Source organism: Anas platyrhynchos, chromosome 4 (assembly GCF_047663525.1).
Source record: "Anas platyrhynchos isolate ZD024472 breed Pekin duck chromosome 4, IASCAAS_PekinDuck_T2T, whole genome shotgun sequence".
Classification (NCBI taxonomy): Eukaryota; Metazoa; Chordata; class Aves; order Anseriformes; family Anatidae; genus Anas; species Anas platyrhynchos.
In genome coordinates this window covers 31854421-31877226 of record NC_092590.1, presented here as the reverse complement: position 1 = coordinate 31877226, position 22806 = coordinate 31854421, and the positions used below count along the sequence as shown (strand labels likewise).

Sequence of the window (22806 nt, the reverse complement as noted above, 5' to 3'; positions counted from 1 at the left end):
CCATATAACCAAAAACATATAGTACATGTAGGAAAAAGGGACACTTTGAAAACATGAATATAATTTATTTCACTGGTACAGATACACACATGCCTTTTTAAAAATTCTAGCACATTTGCATCACTAAAAGCATGAGTTTGTCTAATATTTGGAGATCAGTGATAACTTATTAAGGAAAACAGTACCTGTTTCTAAAACGTCTTTAAATGATTTTTTTCTATATCATTTTTTTTCCTTTATATCAATTTATACTAAGCCCATCATAAAACCATCGGATTACCCTTCAGGATGTACATTAAGCAATAGGAATTACGTGACATGCATCTTTTTGTGCACACATCCTTGTCAGAAGGTGCATAAAGTGGAATGACAAACTTCATTAGCATTTTTCTTTTAAGGCAAGTATGTCTGCTATAGTACATCCATATATCTCCTGTTAGAAAAAGCAACGTTCAAGTAAAGTGCTGAGTACTAGAGCAGAAATATAGTGATGTTTCCCTAGCTCCTGACAGAGTCCAATTTACAGTCTTGAACAGGCCTCCAAATAAAGCTGCTTCCTGCACAGATAAGACTTCCACATTGTTCTTTTTAAATTACTTTTCGCTTGGAGGAGAACTGTTAATCATGCTCTCCACGTGAGATCATCGGGCAGTCCACTATAGATTAGAGATATAGAATATACTGAAGTCAAACCTTGGATGTGGAGTTCAGCACAGACTCCAGTTTCACACTCAGAATCATAATCCAGAACATGACATCTGAACCTCAAACCAGCACATACCAGAAGTTAATTGCTGGAGTAGCTGGGGCAATCTGGATGATGGCATATTCTTTGACTCCAAGTCCTCAGATAGGAACATCCCAGAAGCAGCTTGCATCACACCATTCAGAGCAGCATAACTAGACAGTTTAATCCACCAAAGCTTATAAAAGAAAAATCATCCCTTTTCATCTTCCAATGATATTCAGACTGAGACACTTTAAGCAAAGGCGTAGAATGAAGTTGAATGTCACAATGGCACATGCACATTTTGAGAAGTAATTCCTACCATTCCAGCTACTGGTTGTACATAGAGGTTGAAAAAAATTACAAACCATGGACTGAATTTGTCTTGTAACATACTGCTTCCCTCTGCTGATGAATGTTGTAAGGCTTTAGATTTCCGATAGGCTGTTAAATGGATATAACTAGATGGCTTCAGTGGATTTAGATGGACAAAGATACTTTTGCAGTCCTTTTGCATCAGGTTAATAGTTATTAACAACTCTTGATGATAAATTCTGACACTGTTTATAGATCTTTTAAGACAAATTAAGGAATTTCTTGCTTGCAATAGGCACTTAAGCCTGATACTAAGTCAGCTTCAGTGGAGACCAAGCAAAAAAGTTCTCTCATTCATCACAGACTCTTGATAGAGATGGTTTCTTTCAGCTTGTCTTCAAATAATCAGATATCAGAACTACTGGATCACAAATCACATTAGAAGGCCACCCATGTGGCCTCTGGTGACGCTCATCACACACACTCATTCTGCTGTGCCTGTACTCTCAGTCTCAGAGCTGGGATGTACCAACAACTGCCTGGTGGGTCAAGCAGGGCAAGAGAGGCTGAGGTGCTGTATTGCAAGGTCTTCTCTTTGACACACATCACCCCGTTTGACATGGTCAGAGGCGCACCTCCTGCTTCAGCACACAGCACCATGAAGTGGGGCAAGTGGCTGTCCTGTGCAGCACCTGCACACCTTGGTGGTGCCCTGTCTCAAAGCAGCCGTGCAAACAGGCTCACACCCAACAGCAGCTCGATGTCACCGCTCCTCCTTACTCCTGGGACATCATCACATATGGCATCTCGCAGCAGGAGACAGGGCACTCCTCCAGGCTAAAATTTTGATCCAGTCAATGGTGCAAGAAGAGCTTTTGGTACAGTTTGTGTATTTCTGTGACATCCCACCTTTATTTCAGAGAGAAAAGCCATAGCATCTTCAGCAGCAAGCTTCAAGCACTACTAAAACTGCATACTTAAGATTTACTTCATGCAGTGTCTCTAAATAAAGTAATCTGCTCAAATTTAATTTAATGGTATTTCTTCTGGTTCATGGGATCTTCTTTAAAGAAGTGTTATTCCAGAGTTTGCCAAAGCCGTGCATTAAATGCAGGAAAATAAATTATGAGGCTATGAGACAATAAGTAGCACTGAGGCAAAGTTCTATACATTTCTAGAGAACACATAGTTTTCCACTGAAAGTGACTCCCTTATATCTGTTATCAAATCCAGCAAGAACCAGGCAGTTATCATAACATATAGCAGAGGGTTTTTTTAGTGCTAATTCAAGAAAAGAGGGATCCTTACCAAATATTTTAAAAACAGGCCTCAATACTGAACTAATATGAGTGGGTAACAGCATTAGTGAAGCACTCATATAATGAGGATGAAGAAGATGACAACTTTTACTATACAATCATATTCATTAAAAAAATGGAAAACTGAACGACCTCAATAACAACATATTTCCCACAAATGCACAAGTGCTTATATAATAGGGAAAAATATCAACTTCAAAACTGGAAAAGAGAATTCCTATTTGCCCTCAAATATGTTTGTGATTAAACCATGTTAAAAGCTCAGGATAAACTATTTATGATTTTGAAATTTTTGCACCCTTACTTTTTCAGTTTCTGCAGAACTGCCATTACTGGTGCTTTCAGAATGCCCCAAATAAAAGTTATATCATTAGGGTTACTGCAATATCACATAATAAAGTGATAACTGGAGAAAAAATAAACAAAAACCCCTACCCATTCAGAAGAGTACATCTAGAAATAATGCTTTGAGCTCCAATTTGATGCAGCAAAAGCATTTTCGTATCAAGGATGATTTTTATTGTAATAATAGGTTATAAGCTGTCAGCAGAAGATAAGATAATTCACAATAATAGAAGAATTAGAGAAGGCAATGTACTAAGCCACTGCCTAGTGTTATGGTCCCTAAGAGATGAAAGAATGGATTTATTTTTTTTCCCCCCATGAGTTTCTCATAGGCTAAGAAAAGCTCAAATGCAATGCAAGTTCCTTTTGATTTTTTTAGAAATCACATTTATACAAGGTAAATGAATACTGCTAAGCTTAATAATTTTCCTCACTGGGAACACGTTTTTTCACAGCTCCAGCCTTGGGGAAAAGTCTTTATGTAACACCTTTCATTAGTGGATTTTATAGCACTTCACAGAGGAAGTGTGTATCATTTCTCTCAATTTTCAGTGAGGGAGTACCATACAGAAACACAATACAGATATAAAATGAGAGTCTCTAAGTTTGAACCACTGAGAAATTTCCAAGCAAGGTTCTGATGCTGAAGACTAACTAACTTTGTCTTGATATACATGGAAACCAATGGAAGAGTTTCTACCTTCTTCTGTGGCTTCTGCGAGTATGGCTTCCCAGAAACTGTCTTCAGTTGTACCCCAGCAATTGTGGTAATATTCAGCAATGTGGTAGCAAAGCCAGAAAAAAAGGCCAGGTCTTGAAATGCCAACCTCCCCTAGCAAGTCTGCTAAGACCCAGCGTGTTGATTTCTAGCCACAAATTTGGCCAGAATCATCTATGACAACACAAAGTAAATTTTCCATAGTTCCATTTCTTAATCTCAAACCTCAGTTCACAGCATTTTAAGACTAATTATATATAAGTATGTATAGAAAAGCAAACCACTAAGATCAAAATCATACTGTAAGCAATGTCAAACATCCAGGTAAAGTTGGTAAAATCTTGGCTGAGGACTTCATATCTTTCCATTTGATACTCAGATGTGACCTAAATCTAATCATAGGTATTTACTGAAAGTTAAGCTCATGCATCTATTTTTGAATAATTTGACCATGAAGTACACTGCAGAGTATATGAAAGCATCAATATGAGGAGAAAAGTAAAAATGAAAAGCTTAGATTTGCATAAATATTTTTTATGCCTCATTTCTCTAGTGCAAATGGACTTGATTTTCACTAATGAAAACCCTATTTGATTTATAGAGTGTTAGTATTCACATTTCAATTCTGAAATGTGATTAGTAATTATGCTCAAAGACAGATAATGTATTTGCATCATTCAGGCTTTCATAAGGTCCAGAAACACTTACAGAGCTACTGAAAAATAGGTTTGGAATGTGCTACAAGTAACCAACAAGAGAGCAACCCAGAAGAGCAATATGTTAAGTAAGAAGTTTGCTAACTCTTAATATTGGCTTATTATATCAGTTCTCTCCACCAGGTTTCAGAAAGAAATCACTTAGAGTAAACTTCATGAATCTTCAGGAAGACATTTTGCAATATATGAGAACCTCAAATTTGCTCCAGTTCCTCCACTATTCAGACTGTGAAATCGCTCTCAAATCCAGCCTTAAACAGGGGCAAATCAAGGTTCTGGGTCTCACTTTTACAGCACCCTAGCTATACAGAAGTACTTTGCATTGTTCTCCCTCCCCTTTCCCCCCTAAAAACAAAAAACAAAACAAAAAAAAACAACTCGGGTGGAGGCATTTGGAAGGGGATTCCCCCCCATAAGTAACGTAATAATGAAGTGACTACAGCAATGCAGTACGAGGAAGGGCTAAAAAAAGTTTCATGAGCTACTTATGTCAATCTAAATCCGAGACATTGCCGAAAAGAGATAATCCCATTCCACCCACCCAGTCAGCGTGCTTCCTCCGCACTTGTCAGCGCTACATTTCACAAGCCCTGCAGACAAATCAGAAAACTAACCTATATTTAAAAGTTTAAATTGTTGACTCTCAAATGAAAATTTATTTTCCACAAGGTTTCCATCAGCGTTTGCCTGACTTGGCTAGAATTTGCCACAGATACCTGAAACTATACTTATACAGATGCTCATCAGCAGCGATCATTTATTAAAAGCACTCTCCCAGCTACCTCAAAGTTATGTTACTTCTTTAAGTCAATGGACACAGAAAAAAGCTCCGTCTAGGTTTGATCCTGTTCAACGTACAGCTCCCCAGTACTAGATCCAGCTGACAGGTCGGGTCACCCAGCCTGTTGTCCCATCCCTCCCCATCTGCCTTCCTACCTACCCCCTGACCCCTGCGCTGCCTCAGGCCTTGCCTCCCATCACATAGCCCTCTGCTGTACTCCTGTCTGTTCTGCTGCCAGTGGTGTGGTCTCAGGCGTGAGAAGAGCCAAGAGGAGGAGGTAACGGTGGAAACAAGCAGCATTCAGATCAGTGAGGAACTGGCATGCCCAGGGCTGCTCTTCTAATCACAAAGACTTTACCACCACTGGACGAGAAGACGGAAAAAAAAAACAAACCACCAAACAAGAGCAAACAAACAAACAGACCACATCACCTAACATAAATACTTTACTTTGCCTCTTTCAGCTCTGTTTAACCTTTATTTACCAATTTTCCATTCTCCATTCCCCAGAAGCCTTAAACTCTGGTTTCAGGAGACAGCACGTTGATTTATGCATACTTATCACACAGCTGTCAAATCTGAATTTCTTCTGCCTGTTCTTAAGCTTCCACTTGTTTGGAGTGATGTTTGTTAGGGGCTTTGCTCCATGGCTCCAAAGACTGAGCACATCTGATATGGGAACTGAATAGAACTGAACAAGCACAGTAAATTTTCCACGCACTGATTTTTCAGAATAGACACACAGATATGATTATTAATTTTCGTAACATCAATTTTGCAGTGGAGACTTGCATACTTCTGGGTACTGCTCCCATAAGAGAAAATTTGTATAGCTCCACTGATTTGAGTGGAGCTGCATTGTTTACATTGTTAAAGGATGTGATCCACTCTAATTTAAGACTCAAATACAGATACAATGAAATTTAATGTAGCTTAGGAAGGATCTATTCTAGAAACAGCTTGTAAGCATCAGATAATTACTCTCTTCAGATAGTTACAAGGGTGGATTAATTTTACATCTAGCTCATTTCCACTTAGTATATGATGCAAATGAATCAATGCTACAAAAGAAAAAATTGCAGGAAAATTTATCAAAATGGGTAAACATGTTTACAGTCCTTTGCTGCACATGCATTTAATCTCATTCTTTCTTAATTACTGAAATTCTTGAGCAGTAATGAAGAAAGCTTCTGAAAGAATCCCTTGCTACTAAATACAAAATTACAAGAAGCAGTAAAAAGGCTAGCTCTTCTGTAGGGACTCTTTTTAAAGGTCAGTGGTGATCTCAGAAGGGTCTCTCTCCTTGTTTTTTCATCGGTCATATAAATAGACCTATTTCTAAAAAACATTTCAGAGTGTCATGACTTTGAACGGTCAGATAAGCAATTTGTAAGACATATCCACTGTGAGAGGAGATGCAAATTCAAATTGCCTGTAGTTTGTAGAACCCCATATTACAGCTTTATTATATAAAATCTGTACTATGAAATAGCTGTCCTGCTGGTTAGAAGGAGACAATGGTAGAAACACTTGGTATTTTTCAGTTTTCATGTTTCTGCAAACATTTCTAAGTTTTGGTCGTAAATTTTTTGTATTTGGAATACACAAAGGGAGATCAGTCAGCTCTTTTTACGGGAACAAAGCAGTTCTTTATGGCTCAAAGCTCTTCCCCCCATGAAGGATTCCCCATGCAATCCTAAAAGAAGATGTAAAGTAATGGGAGAGCTTTAGATGACAGTCATTTTCCTTTCTACCAATTCTATTAACTAAGTGCAGCACTTTGAAAACGGAAATTGGCATATAAGAGCTAAATATTATTGCCATCACTTTGTTGCCAAGGGACAGCTGCTATTAAAGTCATTCTTTGTACAATTATTAATTTAATATTTTCCATTAAATGCCCTGTTTTATATTATTATTCTTCTGAGCCAAAATTTAACCATTTGGGCAGTGCAATGTTTGCAAAGTCATTTTCCTGCTTTTAGAAACTGAACAACAACCACTAGATGTTTTAAATAGTATATACAAAAACTACTGTTTTCACATTTACAGTTTTCCTAGTTTCTAGGGTGCTTATTTTCAATAAACACAAAGTGTCTCCACTCACTTGAAACTAGACTGGGAATGGAGGATTTCTTCCGTGACTACAGAGATACATTTTACAAATCTTCCAGTAATTCCTCCAGCTTGACCTGACATATAAATGCACGCACACACACACACACAAATCTTCACATCTTCAACAAATTTTTTATCGAGTGTGGTGGTTAAATCATAAGAAGATTCAACAAGCATGCCTCACATCCTCTGTAGACCACAAAGGTTTTTTTCTTCCTCAAACTGCATTCGCTAGAAGTCAAATATCTATGGGAAGAGACTAGAAACAGAAAGCAAGCATCAATTCTACTGCAGCTGTTCTCTCAATATTACGCCTGGCCAAGAAGAAGCAACGGAGGAGATATCCTAATAGGTATACAAAAGGAACTACGAATGGAAAAATAAGGACAGTGAAAGCAGAGAGGTAAGCTACAGAATAAAGGAATAATTGCACTCAGATGGGAAGGGCCTAAACTGAGTGACTGAGGATAGGTCAGAAGGAGCTCAAAATTAGAGCCTATAATCAAACACAGCCCTTGAGTTCCTGTTTCTTCTGTAGACATTCTAGGAAACACCTACCAAGCTTGTGGGCAAGTATGTACATCCTAAGCAAGAACCTGTCAGGAGTTATATTCCACTGTTACTGCCTGATGGTCTATTTAAGCACACGGGAGAAATGCCTTTTCTGCACCTGAGAACTCCAGCCCAGCTAGCGGGGAGCAATGTGGTACCACATCAAATTGTTCTGGCTTATATATTAAAAGCAATTAAAGTGTTAAGAGTATTAAAGAAAAATAAAAATTATAAAGGACTCCACTAAGTTTAGAAAAGTCTAGATTAATGTTATTTAGTTCAAACAGTTTGACTTCATTAAACATACTTCTTCAAATATAGCATTAATTAAAGGGACAAATATCAATTTGTGTCATTAAGTGCACAGCACAGACAGTGCTCAGAAAAAGATATTTGGGCTCATCAAAGAAAAGGTCATCATCTCTGCCTCAGTAAAAACTACGCTACACAGTGTATTTTATCCAAAACTACATTTGGATAAAAATCAAAACATTGTGTTTGGAAGGCATTTTATATGGTATGGTCCTTTCCTGAGCCAACTTTTCATTTTAGTGCTGTTTACAGTTCCACCTAGGCTCGTGAAAGGCTAAAGGTAAGTGCTAAGAGAGCACGTGAAAGGTAAGAACAGAGCTTATTACTCTTGCCAGAGCCAGAAAATGTCCAAGTAGAAATTCATATGGTATATTATTCGTAATTACCATGACTTACTGTCCATACCTAAAGGTCTTGTCTTGAAAAGTTTTGTTCACATACGTACCTTCAACAGTGAAAAATGAAACAATATGTTGAATACGGGGCTACTTTGGGCTCTGAAAACTATATTCTACTTCCTGTAAGAGAGGACTTGATTGAGAGGGAGAATTTTCATTTTTTCTTTATAGAACTAATGGAAGGATATGCTTGTTCGTTTTATAGAATTATGCCTCTAAAATATGTAGGGTCGTTTGTATCTAAACCAGACTATTAGCCTGCATGCAAGTAGGCGACATCAAAAGTTAATTTAAAAATAAAAAAAATACCAATCCACAGGGAAGAAGAAAGTCATTCAGTTTTGCCATGTGATTTCTGATTGAATTTCATAGTTATTCAGAAGAGCACAGGGAAAAGGAAAACAAGACCACCTAATGAATTAAAACTGTTCCTATTTTCGTGAGTGATTGAATACAGTCACAAAATTAATTCACACTTATTTGAATTCATAATAATCTACTTTCAATGAAGTTTTAAGACACAGTGTGTACTGCACAGTGAAATGTCCCTTCTTGGGTGATATATAGTTCTTTAGTAGGCCTAGCACTCAACATCCTCAGCAATGACCTGACAGATTCAATAAATAATATGCTGAAGAAATAAATAAATTATACTAGTTGAAATATAAAGCAATACCAATGAAAAAAATATTTTCAAAACATAATCTTAAAATAATTAAATTGGATTGGATTAGACTGGGAAAAAGAATTGGAAGAGTTGTTGAATAAAAAGAAATCTTCAGAGCAACATAAAAATCGGGTGAGTTAAGAGAAAAAGTAAGATATTTTAATACTCAGGTGTGAATTGGTAGCAAGAAAGCCGTTGCAGTGGTAGGCTGGATATATCAAAAGCTACATATGACAGTGTTTGGGTACTTAGTATACTGCATTTCCACAGCTGCCTCTGGAACAGCGTGTTCAGTTCTGGGCATATTACCAGAAAATTATTGCCAAATTAGAACAGACTTGAAGAACAGCAAAGGAATTAAATGCCTGAGGGAGTTTTATATGATAAGATTTAGGTGAAATAAACACAAATTGCTCTCTTCAGCGAGAACCAAAAAGAGGAAAAGAACAGAAACAATCCAACTATCTTGATAAGGTTAAACAATACGGCTGCAGAGGAGTTAACTGGCATGGGAAACAAATAAAAGTAATGATATTAAAACCAAGGAATTGAAAGGCATCGCTAGTAGGTCAAGGGAGGTGATTGTCCCGCTCTACTCTGCGCTGGTGAGGCCTCACCTCGAGTACTGTGTGCAGTTCTGGGCACCGCAGTATAAAAAGGACATGAAACTGTTGGAGAGTGTCCAGAGGAGGGCTACGAAGATGGTGAAAGGCCTGGAGGGGAAGACGTACGAGGAACGGCTGAGGGCACTGGGCCTGTTCAGCCTGGAGAAGAGGAGGCTGAGGGGAGACCTCATCGCAGTCTACAACTTCCTCGTAAGGGGGTGTCGAGAGGCAGGAGACCTTTTCTCCATTAACACCAGCGACAGGACCCACGGGAACGGGGTTAAGCTGAGGCAGGGGAAATTCAGGCTTGACATCAGGAGGGGGTTCTTCACAGAGAGGGTGGTTGCACACTGGAACAGGCTCCCCAGGGAAGTGGTCACTGCACCGAGCCTGTCTGAATTTAAGAAGAGATTGGACTGTGCACTTAGTCACATGGTCTGAACTTTTGGGTAGACCTGTGCAGTGTCAAGAGTTGGACTTGATGATCCTTAAGGGTCCCTTCCAACTCAGGATATTCTATGATTCTATGATTCTATGAATATTTTGCCAGATAAATACTTCAAGAATAAAATCAAAGTAGTCATTGCAATTTTCTCTGTGTGAAACTGGTAAAATCTGCTCTGGCAAATTTATAACTAGAACAGTCCAGAACGTTACAGACTATAAACCAGGCAGAGACAGACAGGGTAGCAACAACATTAGGATATTACCTACGATGGCAAAGACTTCATACCTTAGAAAAGGAAAACAGGACAAAAACAAGAGCCAAGAGAGCCCAAGTATGCCAAAAGCTCCTAAAGAAAGACACCATTTCTCAAGCACATCACTTCAGATATCAAGATATCTGCTGATTAAAACACAACTAGTAGTTTCCATCTGTAGCATCCAGTCCTATAAAATATGTTTTACAACACTAGACGTGTATTTGCAGGCTATTCAGACCAGAAATTCTGCCATCGGTTATGGCATATCATTTATTGCAGTGTAAATGAAAACTGAACCAGGTAAGATATACCAAATCAAAATCAAAAGCCTAACTTTCTTACAAACTGAGTCTATCTTACTCTGCAAATAGTTAGCTTATCTGAATTCAAATGAACAGATATAAAAGACTTACATCAGAGAGAGCTCTCAAAGCTTGCCACACACACACAAATCTGTATGGCAGGATAAAATAAGCAAAAATTCATTCTAATATGCTCGCACTTCAAAGACATTTCAGGCGTGAAAGACGGAAATTTTAGAAAGGTTAATTTCCACTGTCAGGTATGCTTGACTAAAGTCAGATTATAATAAGAAATTGTTTTAATTATGGCAAGCCAGCTAACAGTATCCCTAAAGTTTTTGCCTATAACAGAATCACTCAAAATTCTTTAACTCTGGCTATTATAACCATCACATTCATATCTAAGTGCCATTTGGGAACAAGTTGTGCCCTTGGTTATATAGTTTCAAATCAGTATTAAATTCTCTAAATTAACTTGGATTCTGTTTACAAAAGCCTTCAGACTCACAAAGCAATCAGAGAAAAGAATGTGGCTTCAATAACTAAAGCAGCAGGGAATATTTCTCACAACTCAGAGATTTTTTTTTTCACAGGGAAAAAAAAAAAAACAAAAACAAAAACAGAAAAACTTGAAACATTCTTTAGACAAATTATTCCTTCTCAAATATCACATCCCCAGGAAGATTCTTTAGCTACAAGACTAAAAGATATTATAAAAAAATAAAAGTTACCTTTTAATCTCTCCCACTGAAATTCCTTCTGTTGCTGGAGCAAGTACTAAGAGGCTTGATCCTTCCACACTACTAAACTAGATATTCCCCACCTGTTAGCTGGCACAATGACTTTTTAAGACTCTTTTCAACCAGAAGAAGTCAGGCCTCAGAACTTAATTATAAGCATTGTCATCATCACGTGCAATTCTTGAGTTGAAGCTTCCACCCCAAATCAGGCAGAAGGGACAGTTGGTTCTTGTTTGCCACATCACTGTGGTGAGTGCAAGAGGGACACCAACACCTCCATTTCAATGAGTTTTACAAGTGGTTCAACAGAGCTCGAGTATGACTTGCAAACTGAGTTGTACAGGTGAAACACACTGAGTAGAACCCCTCAATTCTGACTTCATCTTTGAGAGAGAGATTCCAGGCAATCTGACTCAGGACACACTTCAGCAGTCACCTACTTTGGCAGTAACAACTTCTTGGGTCTTTATCTAAACATCTCTGTTTCCAATGAGAATTATTGTGGGTTTGTCTGAATGAACCTTTCCACTGTTTTCCTGAAGGTAGTTTAACAAGAAGACTATGTAATTTAACATAAAAGACTACGTAATTTAGCTTGTGCATTTATTTTCTGAGTGCCATGCCTTATCAACTTGAACACCCCTTCCCATTTTGTTCAAATTAATCTTCCCAATATCTGTTCTTTTTTCTACCACAGTAGTTCCATGTTATAGAAGTTCCCAATGTTGCTCTAGTAACAAGTTGCTCTAGTTTTCTAATGAAAGACAACTAGGACATTTACTTGATAACTATGAATACGGTGTCTGAGTCCTATAGATTTTGATATGCTAAAGCAAATTAATAGATCTAATCTTGCATCATTAATAAAAAAAATAAGGGAGAATAACAACAGCAGGATAAGCAAAATAAGCAAAAAGCTACGTTCTGAGAGAACAATTTCCCAGATTATCTTACATTTTCTAAGGCAAGATTTAAGTTTTTATTTGCTGAGTGCTTCAGCCAATTAATATATTTTGACAAAAATTCTACACAAAAATTAACTGAAATAAATTCAAAACCAAAAGAAGTTAACCCAACGGCAACTCTTCTGCACAATTTACAAGGCCACTGTACCAAAGTATCAAAGACTTCTATGCAAACACCAATTAAAAAGTTAGTAAATAATATATTTCTATATAATAGCATAACCTCTTGTCACCAAAACCACAGCGCTGTCCAGAACCCCCCTAATAATTTGAAATGCCTTTCTTCTAACAAGCACATAGAAGTCAAGTTACTATAACTTCAACCTAATTCCTACAAACTGGCTATGCAACTAAGGCCATAGCATACACAAAATACTTTTCACAAAGTGATGCCAATGAACACTGAAACAAGTTATGTGATGCCTAGCATCGTATTGCTTTTGCCTCCAAGTCCTTTTTTTTCCTCTCTGTGATGAAATTTACTGGCCATAACAAAGCAAATGAGAAAATGCTGAGTGACTTCAGCTGAGTCAACTTTTTGTGACTCCTGCTGCGGACAAGACGACAGAAAAAAGAACCTGTTAAAGCCCACGCCAGTGACAGGCCCAAATGTGTGTTTGGGAGACAGACAAATACATGCTGGGGAAGAGAACTCCAGAATGTTAGTCATTAACGTTTACATAACTGACAACATCAAACCTATTCTCAACTGTCTAAATCATTAAAAATCTAGATTCTCTGAATACAGATTTTACTCGCTGCACTGCTTTATCCTGATGAAATCCATATGCGCATGTTTGACAGAGAAAAGTAATGTGAAATACAAAATCATCTTACAGTGAGTTATTGCTTCTTCAGTCAAAGCAATAAAAAGTCTGAAAACTAATTCCCTACAAGTAATCCTAACCTACAAAGATTTCCAACATAAACATCTTCATCTTACAGATCTTAGGGTACAGAATTGTGGTGGTTTCACTCGGATGGGCAGCTAAACTCCACCACAACTCTCTCCCCCTCCCCAACAGGACAAGGAGAGAAAATAAAATGGAAAAGGGCTCCAGGGTTGTGCTAACAACAGGGACTTCACCAATTACTGTTATGGGCAAAAGAAACAACACAGGGAGACTAGCCTGTTACTAACAGACTAGAACAGCAAGGAACCTAAAGCAAACTAGTAACACCTTCACCCCACCCAGCCTCTTCCACCTTCTTCCCCCGAGCAGTGCAGGGGAACGGGGAATGGGGGCTGCGGTCAGTCCCTGACTTTTCATCTCTGCCACTCTTTCACAGTCACTCTCTGCCCCTGCTTCACGTGGGGTCCCTCCCACAGGATGCCATCCTTCCTGAACTGAGACTGGGGGGGCTGCCCACAGGTAGCCTTCAAGCAACTCTTCAAGAACTGCTCCCACATGGCTCCGTACCACGGGGTCCATCCCCCAGGAGCAAAATGCTCCAGCACGGGTCCCCCACAGGTGGCAGCTCCTCCCAGACCCCCTGCTCCTGCATGGACTCCTCTCCACAAGCTGCAGCTCCAGCCTGGGGCCTGCTCCTGCGGGGGCTCCCCATGGACCGCAGCCTCCTCCAGGCCACACCATGGGCTGCAGTGTGGAGATCTGCTCCATGTGGGACCCATGGGCTGCAGGGGGACAGCCTGCTCCACCAGGGGCCTCTCCACAGGCTGCAGGGGAACTGCTGCTGCGTGCCTGGAGCACCTCCTGCCCTCCTGCCGCACTGACCTTGTTCAGGGGGGGCTGCAGGGCTGCTTCTCACTCCTTTCTCCCAGCACAGCAGGTTTTTTTCCCTTTCTTGAACCTGCTCTCCCAGAAGCCCAGCCAGCGTCGCTCCCTGGCTTGGCTCTGCATAGCAGTGGGTCCATTTTGGAGCTGGCTGGAACTGGCTCTGATCTGACATGGGGCAGCTGCTGGACTCTGCTCACAAAGGCCACCCCTGTCGCTTCCCTTCTACTAAACCTTTGCCACATAAATCCAGTATATGAATATTTGAAATATTATTAGAAAATGTATGTATGAATGCAATTCTTTAGATGTGGAATGTAGACCAGGCTGACATTATTTAGTTGTTTCCTGACAGAATTTAAGCAGTTACTTTCACAGGACAGATACATACTATATTGCATACAGAGCAGCATTAGATCGTTTTCCCAAACACAGTAATATCATGAAGAAAAAAAAACTTTCTTAAAAAGACTATATTAGTAAGTGACATCAGTTGGATCACTCTCTGGTCAGTGATAGCATATACACTTACTCTTCTGTAAACAGATTTTCACGGGATACCCATGCAAAACCTGTAGATGAAAAATACACAACTGAGGATGTGAGTATGCCAGAATTATTGTCGCTAATTCTGTGTCTACTTGAGACATTATATTCAGAGAAACACTGCAATTTTTAGGTTCTATCCTATATGATCTCTTCAATTCTATTCTGTAAGTGTTTTTTCTGTGTGCAAAGTAGATTCCTTTCAGAGGAAACTAAACTAGCAAGCCCCTTTCAGGTGTGTCCAACGGTTGAAAGGGTCACTACTTTCTTGACAAAGTCTGGACGCACCTCCATGAGATCCTGATTTATCAACCACTTATGTGCACGATCACAAGACCTTGAACTCTCCAGAATTGCTGGGAGATCCGCAAGTGATTCTCATGATCTATAGAAGTCCATAGTTACATATACTACATTTACTACACTGATTTTCTTTTTTTCCTCACAGAGTGTTCTGTACAACTGATAGCACCCAAGCCTGGGTCATTCCTCTCTGGCATGGTCTAGAGCGGATTCACAGGAAATGCTAAATGAATACTGAAATATCTGTCCCTGCAGCACAGAAAAGGTTTATATACCACGCTTCAGAACACGTGAAGTAAACTCTCACTCCCTGTCCAGTGGAGGCAATCCCCTCTTTTGATCTGAAAGAGTTGCAGCTGCAGTTCAAGCGAAACAAGGATTTTTACTGAAGCCAGGGGAGTTAGTAGTCAAGGCCACCAAAGAACACAAGGGAAAAAGCAGAAAGTATTGAAGTCCTGGGAATGCACAACCAGAGTAACCATGCTCATCCAAAAGGAATTGCAGGATGAGGGGTGATCAAGTGACCACAGATTTTGCTGAAAACAAGTGTTTCTCCTTGTGAAGGAGACAAAGCAACGCTGACAAAAGCTGTGCGACATTCTTCCTTCTTCATCATCAATAATGACATTGAAGAAGGCACAGGTGCTTAAGCATGGCCTTTAAATAAAGCATGGGCAGAAAAAAAAAAAAAAAAAGATAAGGCCAGTGTAAGGGTCCAATTTTCTCAGTTATCGTTTACTTGTTGCCAACTGTAGTAAACAGCCCTCCCAATTAAGTTTATGTTAGAGGTTCTTCAGGCAACTGCTTCATTCAGAAGGGTGAATTCTTCACAAGGTGATTTTTTTTTTCTCTTCTATTTAAATTCCAGGAATAACCTAACCATAGGGCAGATATTTGCCCAAGCATCTCTGGACTTCAGCACATTCAGTTAAGATAAAAACTTAACAGACTTTGTCAAACTGAAAGAAACCTCCATTGTGCACGCGTTACTGCAGATTAACTAATAGGCTAAGCCAGAACATACAAAAAGCAAAGTTAACCTCTCACAACTAGGTACACAAAGTTAAAAATCTTTCTCTCTATAGCACAGAAATGATAGACAAATCACTTGAAACAATAAGCCAGGCTGTATCATTAAGCAGAAATGTGCAATTAAAGCTTCCTATGCAATAATAATCCTACTACCTTCTACAAACACATTTAAAAATAATTTTTCATGACATCATCACAAAACATGCACATATTCACTTTTTAAGGGTCTTCAGTTTCATTAAGTTTGCCATGATGATTAAGTATATTCTGTATGGAAAAGTCATCAGCGTAATGCTCTTCATGTCATAAACCACTAAGCAAGCAAAATCCAAGCATATGATCATTGTTTCAAATAGTGCTTTACATTCAAATTTATAAAACCAAACTTCAGCCAATTCATTATGGATATTTGGGATTATAAACAATTTAAAAATAATGACAATCATTAACTCAAACTCAAAAACCTAGTACAGCTTAACCTTGCATAATGTACATGGAAAGAGAAGTAGATGTTGGCAAAAGAACACTTTGCATATCTTATACTTATTAGTTGAATATTTGTCATAAATTTATCCCACTTCATAGTCTATTTCCTGAAAAATAAATCTACCAGTGTTTTTCTATGTATAAAATCTTAACTCTTATAATGAAGGTCAGATGAGTATTTTTTATTTTTATGTTTGGACAGCATTTTTCCCCATATAAAAATTATTTAACAAAATATTTAAGTCTTAATGTGATAACAGCTACTTCCATTTGTCTAAAAGACAGCTGAAAGAATAAAACCCATTACATTCCATTTTTGAAGTCCATTTTGCCATTCAATACCAAATTCAAACCATCAGTGCACAGAAACAGACTATGCGTTCAAAAATTCTTGACATTAAACGCAGCAGGAACTCAATGGTATTTTATGTGCAAGTGATTTTTTCAATAAATTAATTAGGTAAATTACAAACTGCAGCTAAAAGATTGTGGCAGTGTACCAGAAATGACTGGTTCCTCAGAGCTCTCATGTAGCTTTCCTGCAAATGTTTTTCCTCTTTGATCTCACATTCAGTAATCTTCCTTGTCTCGTCACATACAGAATAAACCATTCTCTTAAATATACGTAATAGTCCTCAGCCTTCTGTCCTTTACCACTCACATGACCAGTAAAATTTCCTCTTCTAAATCAGAAGTCTGATATAGTAATTACAAAGTATATATACACTTTGAAGTCTGAGGAACCTATTTTAGTAACTATATTTATACATCACCCATGAAAGTATATATTCAAAATTAGAGATGTTTCATTTGACAGACTTCTGTAGTCTCATCTGAGATTCTGCCTTACACGTAATCACATATACTGCAGAAATTTCTAATGATTTCAAGGAAATGCCTGAGCTTTTTTTTTTGCCTTTTTTTTTTTTTCCTGTATCTCAAGTTCAGCTATGATCAAAGCATTCAATGCTCAGATCCAAATTTAGCAATAATTTAAAATAGTATTTAATATTCTGTTACAGTTCAATGCAAGGAAAAGATCTGAATTATTTTTCATTTTGGAAGACCAAAATAAACTGTTCTGGGACACCATTAATAATGTCCTCTGACCTCTTCTACATACTAGGTGCATCTGGTTAAGAAATTTGAAACTAATATAAAGATCTCTGGAAGCCTTTTCTCTCTTCTCTCCTCTGATCCTAAAATTAAGTCTAAGATGATAATTCCAACAAACAAATAACATAATATGACTTTTAAAATGTTGTTTGTTTTTTTTTTCTTTATCAAAGACAGAAACAGAGAAGCTATGCCCCCCAAAAAAAAAAATCTGTACAACTTTTGGTAATGATATCTGCTATCCTAAGGCTAGACTTGTAGCTTGGTAGACAAAGAACATAATCAGGAAGTCTGATGTCTCCCTCTTACTACTTTGCATCACATACCTTCAGTGCCACAGACCATACAAGGAGAAATGCATGGTGTGGAAACTGTTATCCTCCTCTTTGTGTCAGGGGGACAAAAAGGACATAACGCAAAGCCTGGACTCAACTGTACTAACAGACGTTGAGCTGTAGTACTTAAAGATACAACAAAGTTCATTTCCTTTGTAGAACAGCACAGCTCCTGGCAGAAGAGTCCTATGAAGCAAATAAACTCCTTGCTTTCTGCTCCAGGGGCAACACACCTTTTGATAAATAGTTAATACATAAAATAATCCTAAGTGTATCCTTATAGAGACAAATTAAACTGTTCTTATTCTATCTGGGACAGCACAGTTGATTCTTGCACTGACTTACATGTCAAATTTTGTGTGTCACATGTGAAGCAAGGGGAAACAAACATAGTTAAGCTACACCACAAATATAACAGCAGTTAGGGACCTCAATTCTGAAAATAGATCTGACCATCTTACTTTCTTGTGGATTTTTATAAGGCCTTATTATGAAAATAGCTTTATAAAGCTATGCTAAAACAGAAAATTGCAATAGTGTAATATAGTGTATCTTGTCAAAGCAAATCAGTTAACATATATCCCACAATTTGTTTACATGTGTATTTTTAAGAAAAATATATTTAAGAATAACAAACATCGGAAATGGCAAAAGTATATGATTTGTACAGAAATGTGTCAATAGGAAGAAGTTTTTGTTTAGGCTAAATTTAGTCTTTGGAAAAAAACATTTTATAGAATTTTTAAAACCACCAAAAATATAATGCAGCTCATTAATTGCTTAAGGGATTTGAATACTTTATATATATACATATATATATATATATAATTTTTTTTTTTTTTTTTAATCTCATCTTGACAATAGTTTCATAGTCACAACTAAAATTGCAAAAATGTCTCTAAAGTTATTACAGGTACACACATGAAACTTTTGCCTTGTTTTATCACTAGAAATTCAAGGAACACCCTGGACATCTCCGTGACTACTGCTTCCTTAACTAATCAGTCAAATTAGCGTTCCTCCTTCTTGTTGAAAGACAACATGAAGTATTTAGAGCTCAGAAATTGATTTTTTTATTCTCTTAAATATGGAATCACTGTACAGTAATCACGCTGTATTTGTCTAAGACTTCAAAATCCCTTTCATTACTCAAGGCTTGGATGATATTTGTGTTTACAGAATTAACTGTATTGCAGACCACAATCAGTAAATCTGAAAATATGTTCTGTTTGATTTCTTATTTCCTTTTTTTTTTTTTTTTTCCCCATGTTTTAATCATGCATTTTTCCCTCATATTGGCTTACAGAGATACTTTATTTTGAAAATGCACAGATTAGAACTGCCTGAGTCATGGGCAATTAGCTCATTCATTCCTCCTGATAGAGCTCTGATCACACTTCTTAAGGGATTTTTCCCTCATCCATCATTGATATCTGTTCTAAGACCATTTTCAGTCTTTCTTTCCCCCTGCTGGACACTGTTCTCCATATAGCTAGAAAAGGTATAACCCTTTTTTATTAACATGTAAGTCTAAAGTACAATGCCCTGCTGAGTGCCTTAAGTTCTTCCTAATTCAGGTTTTCTAATGACTGCCAACTTAGTCCAGACTTTTTTTTAAAATGAAAAGTGACTTACTACTCAAAAATCGTTAAGCGTTCTGCTAGCTCCACATTAGAATTCTCTTTCTTGCACAGCAAAACTCATTTGTCATGTATACTTGTTCAGACTACTTCAGATACTGAACCTGATTCATTTGTATGTATTTTAGCATGGCATTCATAAATTTCACTCTGGAAAATTATATGTAAGCAAAATCAGAGACACTGCTGGTCTCGTGTTCATTTTATAGAGTTGTTTGGTAGCTGGTATGTTAGACCTCATATAGCCTAACAACTACAAGTAGGTTATCCTCAGCAGAGCTGCTTGACTTCCTTGTGTATAAACAAAGCACAGATCCACACAGTGACAGAACATGAGCAGACCTGCTAAGCGACACGCATGCATCTGACAGCTGTTCTGCCTGTCATGGCAAAAATAAAAGGGAGAGAGAAAGAGAAAACACACCAGTACACTCCCCACCACGCACAGTACAAGCCTCCTCCTTCTGAAATTTTTCCTACAGTTGGCTACACCACATGCCTCCTCTACTCACCACTACCAATATTTCTATGCAGTTACTATTCTTTCTACTTGAAATATCCACTCCTGATGACTACAACTTGGATTCTGTTCTTTTTTATTTTTTATTTATTTTTTGCTAATGCGGAAAAGAATCATCGATGATGTTATTTCAGGCAGACCTTTCAAAATAGTTCACATTTTCCGGCAGAAGTAATGGACAGTCTGAAGAACTGTAATGCCCTCCTACAAAATGCATCAGTTAAACACACTGGCAAATGCAAACAGTTTCGTTTCCAGGATGGAGTAGCAGGTTTCTGCAGAGCTTACCTCATCTGACATTTGGTACATGAGGTCCAGCTCTGTCCAAGAGATTACCCACTACTGTCAGTAACAACAGCCAACAAGTGGTCAATAAATTTAATGTTCCCCTTTGAGTCAGCTAACAGGCCAAGAAACCCACAGGGACACACTGCTGTCAGTTCTGCATCAGAGATGCACGTTGGCTAAAGAGCATGAATGGGAAATTTGCACTGGCGCTGCCTGTTCATAGTTGGAAGATTTTAATTATAGTAATTTCTAATAAGATTCCTTTAGTCAACAATAACTATGAATTTACAAAACATTTTGATCATTTTAAAATAATTATGTGTAAATGAACTGACTAAATATTTGATACACTATATAATGTCAACAGCTGGCCAAAATTTGGCAGCTATGTGTTTTGTCAACTGACAGAAACAATAGCAACTGACAATAACAATAGTCTTTTCCAGTTAGATTGAGACTTAACATTGCAAATTGCAACTCCCTTATTACATTCACATCAAAGAAGCCAAACAACATTAAGTGTTTCACTAAAAAACAATATAAATCACTAAAAGTCATTTATACTGGTCAATATGAACACTATGCTAAGTTGTTCAAATAGCTACTGAAGTCAGCTGAATGATAGCCACTGACTTGGCTTTCATTCAGCCTTGAATCAGAAATACCAGAGTCCTGCCCTTATTGTTAGAAATGTTGTATGCATATCCACAGTATAGCTGTTGATAATCTTTATGTTACTTAAATGAAACTCCTGAAAACGTCATCATTTTAGCACACACAATAATATACCAAGAATGTTTTTTTCATTTGCTTTGATATAAACTCACTTACAATTGAAACATTTTTGCATTTGCAAGCACAGTCAAAAATATTGCACACTCCTGAACTATAAGTCAGCAAAAGGTTTATACATATGTAAACATATTTTAGAAATTATCACATAAAAAGCACCTTTGAAGGATTGTTTAAAAGGCACTGCTTTAAAACTGTGAATTGAGGGGATAATTCTCTATTTGTTAGGCTGGACAAATTGCTCTGGCATGATTCGACTGTCATAATGGCATGGGATGTCTTTTGAGCTGATACTGGATGTCAGTGGAGAAAATTGAAAATAGTTCAATTGATAGGTTTCTACCTTTAAGAGGTTTCTTTTCTATTAAGAAAGGAAATGGTGCTATTGTCTGTAAATGGAGTTAAAATGCTATTAAATGTTTGTACTTTGAAATACATCCCAAAGCAATTTGATGTTTCTTCCTGTATCTTATTAGCAGTCAAGAAAATTCAAATCTCCAAAACATTTTAAAATGTTGCCCTGAGCAGACCAGTTTTTACTGTAAGCAGAAATGATCATCAACATTTATTTTTTTTCCATAGGCAAGTCTCAACTGGTCATTTAGTGTTCATGCTGAAGAAAACATTCCCTGCAGAGATTCAAAACAGAGAGATGGAAACTCAATCTCAGCAACAGAAGGAGAAACTGTCAAGGTTACTTTAAATAAATCCCTCCTTTGGATATAAGAAAGTGCATAACAAACAGGTATCTAGTAAAAGGAAGTGGTATAATATGGCAGCTTCTGGACACTGAGCATGAAAGAGTGGAGGGTAAAAAAGGGCAGAAGGAATGAAACAATTTTCATTATTTCCTTTAGGAACGTGTGAGATTTGTTTTTCCCATCTTTTTTTTAAGCAACCACATATAACCTGTAGATTTTTATTTTTAATAAATACATAAATATAGAACTAGTTTCATTTATGAATGTGTATGTATACAAGCAATATACATACAAATAAATATGGGCTAATTTGTTTTACAAACTATGAATTTTCTTCATCAGGTAGGTGCATACAGTGATACAAAGAAATGAGGTAGGCAACCTGGGCTTCAGCAAGTAGTGCCTTACAAACAGCAATTCAAAACAAGAAAACTCACAATTTACACAACAAAATGAGTCCACTGTTGAAATCTCAGTGCATTACAATTCCTTCTACAACCATGGGGGATCTGATGGAGATGAGAGAAAAATATGCAGGCTGAACCTTAGGTAAAACCTTGACCAAGGTGACTTCAAGGAAGACCAAGCAGATCCTGAATACTAATGACAGAATACAGAGGCTACAGCAATTTGTCTCAGCTGTCACACTTGCCATGTAAAAGAGGGAAATAACTCACTGATGCAGTTTTCAAAATGCAAACATAGCAGAACAATAAAATTCCCAGATTTAGTGAAGTATCTCTGCAGGATATTATTCCACAAAACATAAAGGTAGTTCCACACAATGGAACCATATCCTCTTCAGGACAGAAAACAGATCCCTTAAGCAATTCAACGAGAAAAAAATTTCAATCTAGGACAATCTCTCAAGGAGGAAAGAAAACCCACAAGACGTGTCAGTAGACTTGATTTTTTTCTAGATTGAAACCTATGAAGTCTGTCAAAAGGAAATGGCATTCCTCAGCAAATCACCATCGCTGTCCTGTTTCATCACAAACTAGTGTTACTTCTACCTGATCCTTAAATG

General features: G+C 37.6%; 1 protein-coding gene across 9 annotated transcripts in view; it reads right to left on the bottom strand.

Annotated features, from left to right (window-relative positions):
* The window catches only part of FSTL5 (follistatin like 5), a 407458-nt gene that overhangs the window by 152746 nt on the left and 231906 nt on the right, over nt 1-22806 (bottom strand). The gene's annotated exons all lie outside the window — the stretch shown is intronic.